Here is a 13,195-nt window from a genome sequence, read left to right as displayed (position 1 = left end):
TTTAGTCCCAAGACCGAAAACATTTAGCGAAACAGACAAACTCTCCACAAAATATAACAGGCGTATTTAAAGATACAGTCCCTCCGTGTGCCCTCTTGTTTCTTATAAAGAACATTTTCTTTTGATTTTTTGAAGTCTTCATTTGTCACTTTCATTCGTCGTTCCCTTAAAGCCATTAATCCTGCTTCTGTGCAAATTGCCTTAATATCTGCGCCAGACAGATCATCTTTAGCCATTATAAGCTCATCTAATGTAACATCCAAGGCTAAAGTCATTCGGCTTGTGTGGATCTGGAATATTCGTTTCTTGGTCTTTTCATCTGGCAGGGGGAACTCAATCTTTCGGTCAATACGACCTGGCCTGATTAATGCAGGGTCCAGTGTTTCTATCCGGTTTGTAGCCATGATAACCTTCACGTCTCCTCGGGAATCGAAGCCATCCAGCTGGTTTAGCAGCTCCAACATGGTACGCTGGATCTCTCGCTCCCCACCTGAATTTGAATCGTACCTCTTGGTACCAATGGCATCAATCTCATCAATAGACTATCGAAGGTGCGTGCTCCTCTGCCACACGGAATAACTCACGCACCAACTTTGGTCCGTCGCCCAGGTATTTCTGTATGAGTTCTGATCCAACCACGCGGAGGAAGGTAGCTGAAGTCTGATTTGCCACAGCTTTGGCCAGTAACGTTTTACCTGTGCCTGGAGCACCATACAGAATTACTCCTTTGGGGGGTTTTATGCCCATCTCTTCGTAATACTCTGGATGCGTGAGAGGAAGTTCTACAGATTCCTTAATTTCTTGAATCTGATTGTCCAGAACTTCCGGCGCGCAGAGTCACCGGCCATATAGAAGGGAAAAGGATGGGGCAAAGTCAAAGTGGGGGACATGGTCCAGGAGGTGGCAAGAAGGATGATAAGGATAAGAAGAAAAAATATGAGCCTCCAGTTCCCACCAGAGTAGGCAAAAAGAAGAAGAAAACGAAGGGTCCAGATGCGGCTAGCAAGCTTCCCCTTGTGACACCTCACACCCAGTGCAGACTAAAACTGTTGAAATTAGAAAGAATCAAAGATTACCTCCTAATGGAGGAAGAATTTATCCGAAATCAAGAACAAATGAAACCCCTAGAGGAAAAACAAGAGGAAGAGCGATCAAAGGTGGATGATCTCAGGGGCACCCCGATGTCCGTTGGTACATTAGAGGAGATTATTGACGATAACCATGCGATTGTTTCCACATCTGTGGGATCGGAGCATTATGTCAGTATTTTGTCATTTGTGGACAAAGACTTGCTGGAACCAGGATGCTCTGTTCTACTCAATCATAAAGTTCATGCTGTCATAGGAGTCCTGATGGATGACACTGATCCACTCGTTACTGTGATGAAAGTGGAAAAAGCACCTCAGGAAACATATCCCTCCTTGTTCTTGTATAAGCTCACCTGCGGTTTGGGTTAAATCCAATGTGTTATTTTGTAGCACCACAATTTTGTTTTTTTAATCTAGTTGCTTTAAAACCTTTGCAAATAGCTTTGACAGCATTAGTACTGTTTTGACGTGTTTTAATTTTGTATGTTTTGCTGTCAGATTGTTGTTTCCAAGGGAAAAATACCAAATGTTCATTATTTTTCTGCTTCTTTGCGGTGTTGATATGAAAATAACAACTAGACCCGTAGAACACTGGTTGGTTAGGTGGCAACCTTGTTTGTACATGCCAGTACATCAATTCAGACCGGCGACTATTACTATTGTAAGCCAAAAATGGTTTTATTTTAGCTATGTCCTGCCGAAAATTGTAGTTGCTTCAATGTACATCAATGGGGGTAAAGAAGTCCCCAATTCCTTTATTTGTAAAATCTACCTTTTTCTAGTTTCAAAATCATGGCATATATGCTTGTTTGACACCCACCTTGCTGCTTTTGCTGCAACCCAGTGTACAGTTCGTAACTGCAGAGGAGGGACAGCAGTGACTTGATTAGTCTCTTTTCAGTCGAAGTTACACAGTCACTACAATCTTGCATCAATTTAGGCACTGAATGATTTAATAGATAGTGCTCACTGAATTATGCAGGCTGTCTCGATTCATTCCTGCTGACACAGCGAATACTAAACAGTACGCACAACAGCCCTCCTAAAGTAATCTCGTTACTCCGTCTCTGTTAATTTCCAAGTTTCTCCAGTGATTCCCTAGCAACCTTCTTGGACAGTGACCCCACAGTTTATCTCGACACTGCAATTTAAAATAAAAACGTAACCTGGTCCTGATGATGGCCTAACACTTCTGCATGCCGAAACGCCGTCGACTTCCACAGCAGAACTCTTGGCGCCCCTATGTACGGATACCCTACTCATCTGAAATGTTGTATTCATGTAACATTAATTGCCTGGGTATCCTAAATATGTAAGCCTTTTTTAAAAATCTCACTTGTCTCTTGTTGCGCCCACGACCTCGCTGTATATACCACGTCACATGTCACTTGCGCCGTCACTGTACTTCACGAGCACTTGTGCACAGTATTTTGTTGGTTACATGTCATTTAATGTAACTCAGTGCTACTGACCCATGTACTTGTACATATGAAGTTCAATATGTCCAACATGCTTGTCGATCGAAATATACTTTACATTTACATGAAAAATGTTTCCCTGGTTTTCTCTCCCTCTGGATTTAATCTGTCGCAATTAATTGTACCACATATACTTGACCTGTGAATAATACCCTTGAGACACTGTTGTTTGTTACACAGAGAAATTGGCAACAAGAGGAAATTTAGCAATAAATCTTTTTTGCTTCATTTGTTGCAAACTCTGCATGTGGAAATATCTTATGGGGATAAAGCACCTGCTGCAGAATTCTTTGTGTGCCCATAAATCTCAGGGAATAATAATAATGGAAAGATAACGCTGGAGGTTAACACGTTTGCTGGAGAGATCTTGTTTTGTCTAGTCCCCGTTCTGAATCAAAGTAGCATAGAGGGTTAATGTGTCTCCTGCAAAACACATCATGTAACATGTAGATGACAGGTTTTTATTTTATGTTGCTAGGTAAGTGGGTTACTGTTTTTAACCCAGAGACCCTTTTGTTACTTGCAGTCCATCAATTGTAATACTTCTTATTTAGCTCAGTGAGCTATGAATGACATGTGACCCTTATACTTTGTAACCCTCACTGTCTCATGTAACACATCCTATACATTGATTTACACACTCATAGGATTTATCATCAATGTATAATGCGTACTTGTAACACCCCGCATTGGGATGATTAGCGCTATTAAAAAAACCTGTGGTATTTAAATTGTTATTTGTGAAACTGCTGGCACAGACCAATACATCTGGCATTCTTACAGTGCATGCATTTCTCTTCTATACGGGGACTGATTAAAGTCAAAATCATGCCTCTCCTAAGTATTTGTGAAGTGATAACAAGCTGTGCACCGTTTTTTCTCCTCCATTGCATTTGCATTGAAGTGTGAGTCTCCTAATAGCTCCATACCAGAATACTCAAACAAAAAGAGGCCCATTGGGCCCTTTCTTCGCCCTTTGTTTTGGCCCAACTGGAATTTCAAATAGCAAAGCCCCCTTGCCACATGCATGTTGCTGCTCAGAAGGAGAGTGGACAAACGGCAGGCGCTGCTGAATGTGTCCCTGTGTCTGAAAATTATACCGGTAGAGGTTCAACATATGTGAGTGGGGCGTTCTTTATTTCTTCAATTTAAAAACACTGTAGCCAACGCGTTTCGTCCTTCATGGACTTCTTCAGGGCGGAAAGCATAAATAATAATTTTGGTTCCCTTGGCAAAATATCCTAAGTCACTCCCCAATGGCATCCAGCTTGAACTCGAGAATGCCTTTAAACAGTTTTTTTGTCTTTATTTTTGATCAAAGAGGTTGTGACAGCGGTGCTTCAGTATCCAAAAAGTTGGTCTTTATCAAAAGGTATCAAAGCCGGCTCCGTGGCGTGGCGTCCTCCATAGCTCTCGAGTATGGAGGACGCCACGCCACGGTCAATAATGGGTTGACGCTGTTTACCCATGTGTATGTACTCAACTTGTGCCCTGTTTTTTACACAATAAGCAGCTCTGGACTGCTATGTATCTGCAGCAAAGGTTAATGGCTGTTGGTTGTGAGGGGCAAGAGTTTACAATGGGCCAAATGCAAGTGCCCACCCCCACAAAGCTGAACAAACACACGCCAACAGACCCGATTCAACAAGCATTCGCATAGCCAATAGGTCTCGCCTTTGGGACTTTATGAGTGTTTAGCCAGAACCCAGTCATCCACACAATTTTACATATGGGAGTGGGGCGACACTTGACCACATGGCTTTATAAAGCCATTCGAGAACTTGCAAACAGACCCCTAGAGGCCCTACGCACCGCCTGGGAAGAAGAATTAGGATGCCCACTGCATGAGAAAGAATGGGAGATGGCCCTCGAATACTCCAAGAAGGTGTCTAGAAATGCACGGTTTAAAAATATACAATTCTATATCCTACACAGGGCATACTTAACACCAGCCCGGCTCCAAAGATTTTACCCCGACACCCAGTTCTTTTGCCCTAGATGTAACTCACAGGAAGCAGATTTCCATCATATGTTCTGGAGTTGCCCCACATTGCAACCATACTGGTACAATGTTCACAACTCACTTGGAGTTCTTACAGGGCTTACACATCTGAACACGTGGGAGGCCTGTGCGTTAGGTATTTTCCGGAAATGGAAGCAGCACAAAGTGTCTACCCGGTTTGTCTCCCTAGCAATTTTGCTAGCCAAAAGGAGTATAGCCATGCACTGGCTATCCCCCACAGGTCCACCGATCACGGCATGGACGGGAGCAGTACACAACTGGGCGCTGGCAGAGGAGGAAACATTTAGGGAGGAAGAGGTGAAGGGGACACGCAAGCACCCTATTTCAACGGAGTAGGCCATGCTGCTGCACCAATTCATGCAGCCACATACTCACGACGACCCAGATAGCCACCCGCACAACCCAATGGACACACACCCATCAGCCTAAGTGGCGAAATCACACCTTACATCACCCCCAGCAGTACACACGTAGCATCGCTCACGATTCTTCCCACGCACCACATGACACTCGAAGGCCAGACGCCGGAGCCAGGCCGACCTGATCTCCCCACCACTCCCGTAGACATAAAGATACTCTACTTAGCGAAACGTATATCACCCCGATACCCCAGTCAACATTAGTTCCTAGGATCCCATGAATACTCCCCCCAGTTCTGTATCCCAGTTCCCTGTAGAAATTGTTTGATGCTAGACCTTACCAATGGCAGGATTTATGTCCATTTATCGTGTAATTAACATTGTATAATGCTACAAAATGCAAGTAATTCAAATGTGACCCAACGTACCATGTTTTTGTAAACTACAAATGCCAGAAAAACAAATACAAAAAAAGTGTTTAGCCAGAGATATTTGGAAAGAAATTGTGTGTGTGTGTGTGTGTGCTTGAGCGAGAGATAGAGGAAGCAAGAGAGAGAAGGAGTGAAACTGAGACAGGGGAACAGATAGTGCGTGTTACGAAGAGAGTGACCAAGGGAGGGATGAAAAGAAATAGGGGATGTGTGCCCGGGTGATGGCTAGACAGAGAAAGAGAGATGGCAGAAAACTAGATACAGAGATAAAAAAAAGAGCAGCAAAGAGATGAGGGGAAATTGTGAGAGGAAGAGTGGAAAGAGATAAACAGAGGAGCAGAGAAATGAGAAGAGAAAGGGTGACAGATGAATTGCGAAAGGGAGAGAAATTAATATATAGGAAAGGGGAAATGAGTAGAAAATACATGCAAACTAGCACCCATAATTCGGTTGAAAGCCTTGTGGACCTTCAGACGCAACACAACCTTCCCATGGGCGTGTCATAATCCCACTGTGCTCCGTAAGTAAATGGATATAGTGTGAGGGGAGCATGATGTGCAGCAAAGAAATGATGTACCACCCCCGGTCCCACTGGACCCTCCGGCTGAACCGGTCTGCGCCGTTGTAAGTGCCCCCCAATTACATTGTTCGCAGAGCACTGGTTTCACCATGTTGTAAATAAAACAACGGTATTATTAAGCATTAGCTGAAGCCATAATGCATCAGTCCAAATATCTAGTATAGGGGTTCCATTTTGTATTTCGAGTCCACCATTTTCATGCCCTACATTGCCATGTGCTCAATGTTCTGATTGTCCTACCTCTCTGCCAGTTACACTGTGGATTCTACCTAGCAACAGTTATTATTAGTCCTTCTTGAGAGTGTAGCGCATGCTCAGCAGAAGTAACAGTTGTTCCTTATTAGCATAGCCCTCCCATGTTCTAGAAATACTGTTAGCTCCACCCACTGATATATTTGGAAATGTCCTTACGTGGTTGCAACCTCTGTCTAAGCTGTAAGCTGAACCCCTTCCACTGTGTATAAAAGGGGCCATGTGCTTGTATTCAGTGTGCTACTCTGTACAATACTGTAGAAGTGTTGTGGAGGTTGTATCACCACCTTTAAAGGTTTATTAAACTATGTTTTTGTATTTCCAGTTTCCTTGCCAACTTCATTTGTAAGTCTAAGGACTTTGTACACAGAAGGGCGAACCCTTTCGGTACCTTTGGGCCTTGCTGAGGCCTGAACTCATCAATTGGCGCCCAACGTGGGGCTCATCGGCGACTCGGAGGCTCGAAGGACTGGTCGTGACGAAGGAGTGGAACTCTGCCGGGGAAGTGATCACTGCCAGCGGCGTCTTTAGTCCTGGCATCCTGAGGTATTTCTTCCTTCCTTCCGATCTGACCATCTGGGTGGCGCCGGTCTTCGACTGAGACCTCTTCTGTCGGTTTGCTGTGGATAAGCTGTTTGAGCAAATTGTGGAACTTGGCAAGTGGAATCTGGACGCTCGTGCTTGGTAAGGACCAATGTATGGTAATTACTGTGAGTGTTTATGGTAGCCAGTGATTAGTAAGGCAGTTTTAGGATACGCTTGCTGTGGCTTATGGATATGGATATGGATATGGAGATGTTTGGATGATCGATCATATTATGATTATGAATATGGGTATATATGCGTTGCAACACATATAGGTAGGCAATGTGGAGATTTTTCTCCAACATATGGTTGTGAGCGGCGCAACGATTAAGTGCCATTTTTCTGTATAATATTGCGTATTTCGCACTATTTCTAGCATGTCTACTTTTAGCGCACTACGTAAGTGGTGCTGCTGTGGAAACCGGTTAAGTCTTGAAGAATCGCAGCCGGCTCCCCCAGAAGGGACGCCGAATAGGGATATGTACATTAAGTTTGGTCTTTCCCCTATAATGTACAGCACATTGTGGAGGAAGTATACCAAGAAGGATCCTGAGTTGAGATGGCCTTTGTATGGTTCGTTTGATGTGCGCAAAATTGAGTATGTGGAACAGTGCCTGTGTAAGCGCCGAGCGAGACAAGATATGTTTGAGAGTGTGCGAATGTGGGTGAAAGAAGTACGTGAGCGTGAGAAACGTGAACATGCGCTGATTGAGAAAGAGCAGAGGAAGAATGTGCGTGAGAAGGCGCAAGAAATGAGACAACGTGAACAAAAAGACGCGGAAGAAAAACGGGAAAAGGAACGTAGATTGCAGATATCTGGCCAATATCCCATTCGTCGGCCTCTTTATCCTGTCCTTAATAATTCTGATGATGATTTTTCATTACTAGATCGTTCTCCGCCTCCGTATGCTGGCCCGTCTGCTCCGAAAGGGGAAGATGAGGATCCTGGATCATTTAAAGATAAGGTAGACACGCGGTCTAAGCTAACATCTGATCGTATGGCGGAGCTCCGACAAATTTCTTATCGTATTCTTAAGGGTACAATTCCTCTTGCTGAAATATTGTTGTCTCTTGAAAAATGGCCGGACAGGGAAAAAATTTATTTTCTTGAAACCTTTTCTGATGAAGTAGTCGGGGCTTTTCGAAAATATTCTCCTGTTCTTGAACCTGATGACATAATACAAGATAAGAAAGAATTGCGTAAAGGTCTCTTTTCTCCTTCCCAGGCAGCTGATGCAGTTCGACGGTTATTCGTATTGCGGGATGAGGCGTCTCGGTTACGAGAAGAAAAGCGACAAAAGACGGTGGACGACAAAGAGACGGGTTTGAGTGGCGACGGGAAACAATCACCTATCTTTTCTTCAGATAAGGTCGATATTGTGCATGTTAAACCTATGCGAGAGGCAGCGCCTTTGTATGTTCCTCCTAAAGGAGCGGGTACTAGTTCAGATAAAGATTCAGCTGATGCCCGAGGGTATTTTATCTATAATTGGGTATATACTCCTTGGAATAGAGCGGATGTTATGGCCTTAAAGAAAGCGTTACCTGACCCACGGAAAAATCCTGCTGCCTTTTATGAGGAAGTTGAGGGGGCTTTGAATTCTTGTACTATGACATTAGCTGACGTTGATTTATTCTTTGGTCTTATATTACCCCCTGACATGTGGAGATCAGTACGGAAAATTGATGATTTAGTGACGTTTAAAGCTAAATGGGAAGACATTGAGGAGGAGGACAGAGCTAGGAAACCTGCGCAGAAACCACCCCAGCTCATTCTAGACCTCCCTGCTGCTATTTTGATTAAATTAAAGACGATTATTCCCCCTAAAAAGATTGACTGGACTATGTTAGCATCTTGCAAGCAAAAGACAGATGAATCAGTTTCTGACTTCTTTACGCGATTTGAAGAAACTTTTCATGATTTTAGTGGTCAGTCTCTGACGGATGACACGGGTCGACATCTGTTTGTAGACAAATATGTTTCAAATTTATTACCGGGAGTAGCAGCTCGGTTGAAAGCGAGTGAAAGCTCCTGGACGACTTCGACTCCGGCATCCCTCCTGACTATGGCTCAGTATTACGAGCGTCAGGAATTAGAAGCAAAAAGTAATGAAGATAAGAAATCTAAGGATTTGAAAACAAAAGTTATGTTAGCACAAGTGTATGGACCACCCCAGAGAGGAAATAATAGAGGTGGTCGGGGTTTTTATGATTCTACATATAACCGCACAGACTTGGCTAAAGATCAATGTGCATATTGTAAGCAACGAGGCCACTGGGCCAATGAGTGTCCTTTAGCGCGAGAACACAGGGCTATGGGACGGGGTAGAGGTTTTGGGAGAAATCGTGGGGGTTTTTCTGGCCCACGAGGTAACCTAAATGATAGGGCTAGATTCGAATCTAGGGAGCAACAACAAGGAGGGTCTAATACCTTTGATAGATGAAATCAGTATCAGATGTCTGACTATGTGCACCCCGAAAGTCATGATTCCCAATATGCATAGGATTGCGTAGGATGGGGGGAGGAATCAGTTGAAGTACCAGTAGATCAGAGGGGTCCTTATGTTACAGCACATGTTTTGGGTTCTACTGATCAGTTTTTGGTTGATACAGGGGCTACTCGTAGCGCTTTGTCTAAACAATTGGTTCCGAGGGCTCCCCTGTCTGGCTTAACGATCACATCTGTAGGGTTCGATGGAACACCTTCTCTTAGCCCATTATCCCAACCCCTTGCATTTCATGTCGACAAATTTACAGCACCATGTCCATTCTTGCTTTCCTCAAACACGCCTGACAACATTGTGGGTCTAGACATGCTGAAACATTTTAGAGCCACAATCCGCTGCTCCCCTGAAGGAGTACGCGTGATTTTAAATGACAATTACCCTGCAAAAGAGAGAGTGTGTATGGTCGCTGAAAGTGCTGCATTAGCCTCTTTACCTCACACGTTGTGGGCTACTTCAGACACTGATGTGGGACAGATGGTCATTCCTCCGGTTCACATTAGTGTGAAGGAGGGAGCTGTGTTACCACGCCTGCCTCAATATAGGATTTCACAGGAGGGTGAGGAGGCGCTCATACAGATTGTGCAGGATCTCATCCGAGTGGGGGTGGTGGAAGAAGTCCCATACAATGTTTGTAACAGTCCTATTTTACCAATCTTGAAGAAAGACACTGATACTAGGGTATATCGATTTATTATTGATTTGCGGGAGGTGAACAAGATAGTGGTGCCCCAATACCCTGTTGTTTCTGACATCACGACACTCCTTACCTTGGTTCCACCAACAGCGACAACATTCTCGGTTGTCGACCTGAAGAACGCCTTCTTTTCGATCCCTATTCACCCTGATAGCCGTTACCTTTTCGGCTTCACTTTGAATAATCGATCGTATAGATTTTGTAGAATTCCACAGGGCTATACTGAGAGCCCTAGTATCTACAGTCAGGCGTTGAAAAGACAGTTGGATTCCTTTGTCTTGCTTGAGGGGGTAGTGCTTATTCAATATGTCGATGACATTTTGTTGGCTGCTGACACCCCTGAGCAATGTGAGACTTGTACGTTGTCCTTGCTTTCCTTTTTGGCTTCTCACAATCATAAGGTATCTATGAAGAAATTGCAATTCTGTAGACCTAAGGTGACCTACCTAGGCCACCTTTTGTCTAAGGAGGGGCGTGCACTTACATCAGATCGTATCCAAGCCATCCTGGACACACCAACACCTTCTACACAGAAAGATGTTCGAGCATTTTTGGGTCTTACGTCCTTTTGTAGGCAGTGGATACTGGGGTTTTCACATATAGTCAAACCACTGTTAGCGCTATTGACAAAAGACACTCCAATTCCCCTTCCTTGGACAGATGAATGTGAAAACGCTTTCCAACAGTTACGTCAGGCCCTTTGTTCAGCACCAGTGTTAGGCACTCCTGATTACACGAAACTTTTCACATTATATGTACATGAGAGAGATGGATGTGCGTCATCTGTGTTAGTACAGATGCACGGGGACAGGCAGCGTCCGTGTGCATATTTCTCGGCATTGCTCGATCCTGTCGCTCGGGCATTGCCGGGGTGTTTTCGTTCGGTCGCAGCGACAGCTGTGTCAATACGTCAGAGTGAGGGAATAGTGTTATCTCACAAGCTGTTAGTGTTGGTTCCCCATGCTGTTGACGCCCTTTTGAATCAAACAAAGACGCAGCATTTAACAAGTGCCCGTCTGACCGGATATGAACTAACGTTGCTGGCTCCCCATATCACATTGAGGAGATGTGCTACGTTAAATCCAGCAACATTGTTACCATTCCTGACGACTCAGCCTGAGGCACAAGAAGCACATGATTGTATTTTTGTGACTGAGGAACAGACAAAGGGTCGTATCGATCTCCAGGATACGCCTTTCTCAGATGTAGATGGAGAATTATGGGTGGATGGCTCCTGCCTGAAGCTACCGGATGGTACGACTTCGGCAGCATATGCCATCACTACTTTGTATACTATCGTGGAAACAGCACGCATTCCACAGAAATCAGCCCAGGCAGCGGAGTTGATAGCATTGACACGAGCATGTGAGCTTAGTGCAGAGTTGTGTGTGAATATTTATACAGATAGCCGCTATGCTTTCGGAGTAGCGCACGACTTTGGCCTGCTCTGGAAGGAAAGAGGTTTTCTGACATCACACGGAACACAAATTATGTATGGAGAATTGGTGCACAATCTTTTGACTGCCCTGACATTTCCTAAGAAGATAGCTATAGTGAAATGCAGTGCACATAAGAAAGTTATTGACAAAGTAGGGCAAGGAAATGCTTTCGCTGACCAAGTAGCACGAGAAACTGCAATGAGACCTGACTCCACTTCAATGTATGTTGTGAAGTCACAAGCAGAACGATGGCATGATGCTAGGAAAGAAGTGAGGGAAATACAGAGAGTTGCTTCTGATAAAGAACGAGAGCAATGGTCTGAAAATGGAGAACTGGATGATGAAGGTTGTTGGCGCAACAAACAAATGGATAGGTGGAAGTTGCCCACAGCTTTTGTCCAACCTATGGTTCAAATGGCACATGGGCTAGCACATGTTGGAGCTTCAGCGATTGTGAAATTGCTTGCGCAAGTTTGGGAGCATCCAGAGATTGCTAGCACGGCCAAGAGAGTGGTACAGACCTGTATGATCTGTCTTAAATACAACCCAGGGAAAGGAACACGGACTCCAGCAGGAGGATTTGAAATACCTACTGCACCTTTTGAAGTCCTGCAAATGGACTATATCCAACTTGAACGCTGTAATAATCTAAAGTACGTCTTGGTAGTGGTGTGTGCTTTCAGTAAATGGATTGAAGCCTACCCTACTAAGGACAATACTGCAATGACTACAGCAAAGGTGCTACTGAAGGAGTTTTTCCCTAGGTATGGTGTTTGTAGACTATTATGGAGTGATAACGGGCCTCATTTTATAGCAGACGTTATCAAGTACGTTCTGAGAGGTCTGGGGATAAAACAGAAGTTTCATGCAGTGTTCCATCCACAGTCGGCTGGCTTGGTGGAACGCTACAATGGAACACTGAAGCTTAAACTAGCAAAGATCCAGGCTTCCACTTCTCTGACTTGGCCCGACGCTTTGCCTTTGGCATTGTTGTCAATAAGATCAGTACCACACTCCCGAACCGGCCTTACACCGTATGAGGTGGTGTTTGGTCGTCCCATGAATATTTGGGGAGTGCCCAAACCAAGTTCCGTATATGATGTACCTTGTGTATTGATGAATGACTATCTGGCACAATTAACTGATAACTTGGTTTCTATTCATCAACAGGTTCGAGAAGCACTCCCTGACCGGTCCACAGGTGAGGGTCATAGTCTCCGACCCGGTGACTTCGTCCTCATCAAGGCGTTCGAGAGGACGAGTGGCCTGGAGCCCCGATGGTGCGGTCCCGAGCAGGTTCTGCTCGCAACAAGAACGGCCGTCCGAGTGACCAACCGGAAGAACTGGATTCACTCCCTTCATTGTCGCAGAGTGCAACCCGGATTGGTGGAGCCTGCCGTGTTGACTGACCATCGAGAAATCCTGACTACAGAGAAAGGCCCTGCTGTGGTACCTGATGAGCAAGAGGAGTTCTTCTCGGACCCGACGACTTCTGGAGTAAGAAAATACAACCTTCGACCCAGGGAGAAGTTTTCTGCTGTTTAGACTGCTGTCAGAACGGCCTCTTGGTTGGTGCAACGGAGAGCCGATGAGGCAAGGGGGGGGGATCAGCCTTGCATTAGAGTAGTGACACCCGTCTTGGCCCGTTGGTGAAGAAAACAACAGCCGCCTTGGGGGAAGAGTTCTGACAGCCTTTTTTTTTAGTTTCAGGAAGATTTGCGAGACATTTGTTCAACATGGAGAGAAAGAAAGTGATCTG

General features: G+C 44.8%; 1 pseudogene; it reads right to left on the bottom strand.

Annotated features, from left to right (window-relative positions):
* Positions 1 to 7: 7 nt before the first annotated feature.
* On the bottom strand, positions 8 to 828 carry LOC144764060 (26S proteasome regulatory subunit 4 pseudogene; annotated as a pseudogene).
* Between the last annotated feature and the right edge of the window lie 12,367 nt (positions 829 to 13,195).

Source organism: Lissotriton helveticus, chromosome 1_1, assembly GCF_964261635.1.
Source record: "Lissotriton helveticus chromosome 1_1, aLisHel1.1, whole genome shotgun sequence".
Taxonomy (NCBI): Eukaryota; Metazoa; Chordata; class Amphibia; order Caudata; family Salamandridae; genus Lissotriton; species Lissotriton helveticus.
Note: the sequence above shows the minus strand (reverse complement) of the source record. Positions and strands in the feature narration are given on the sequence as shown.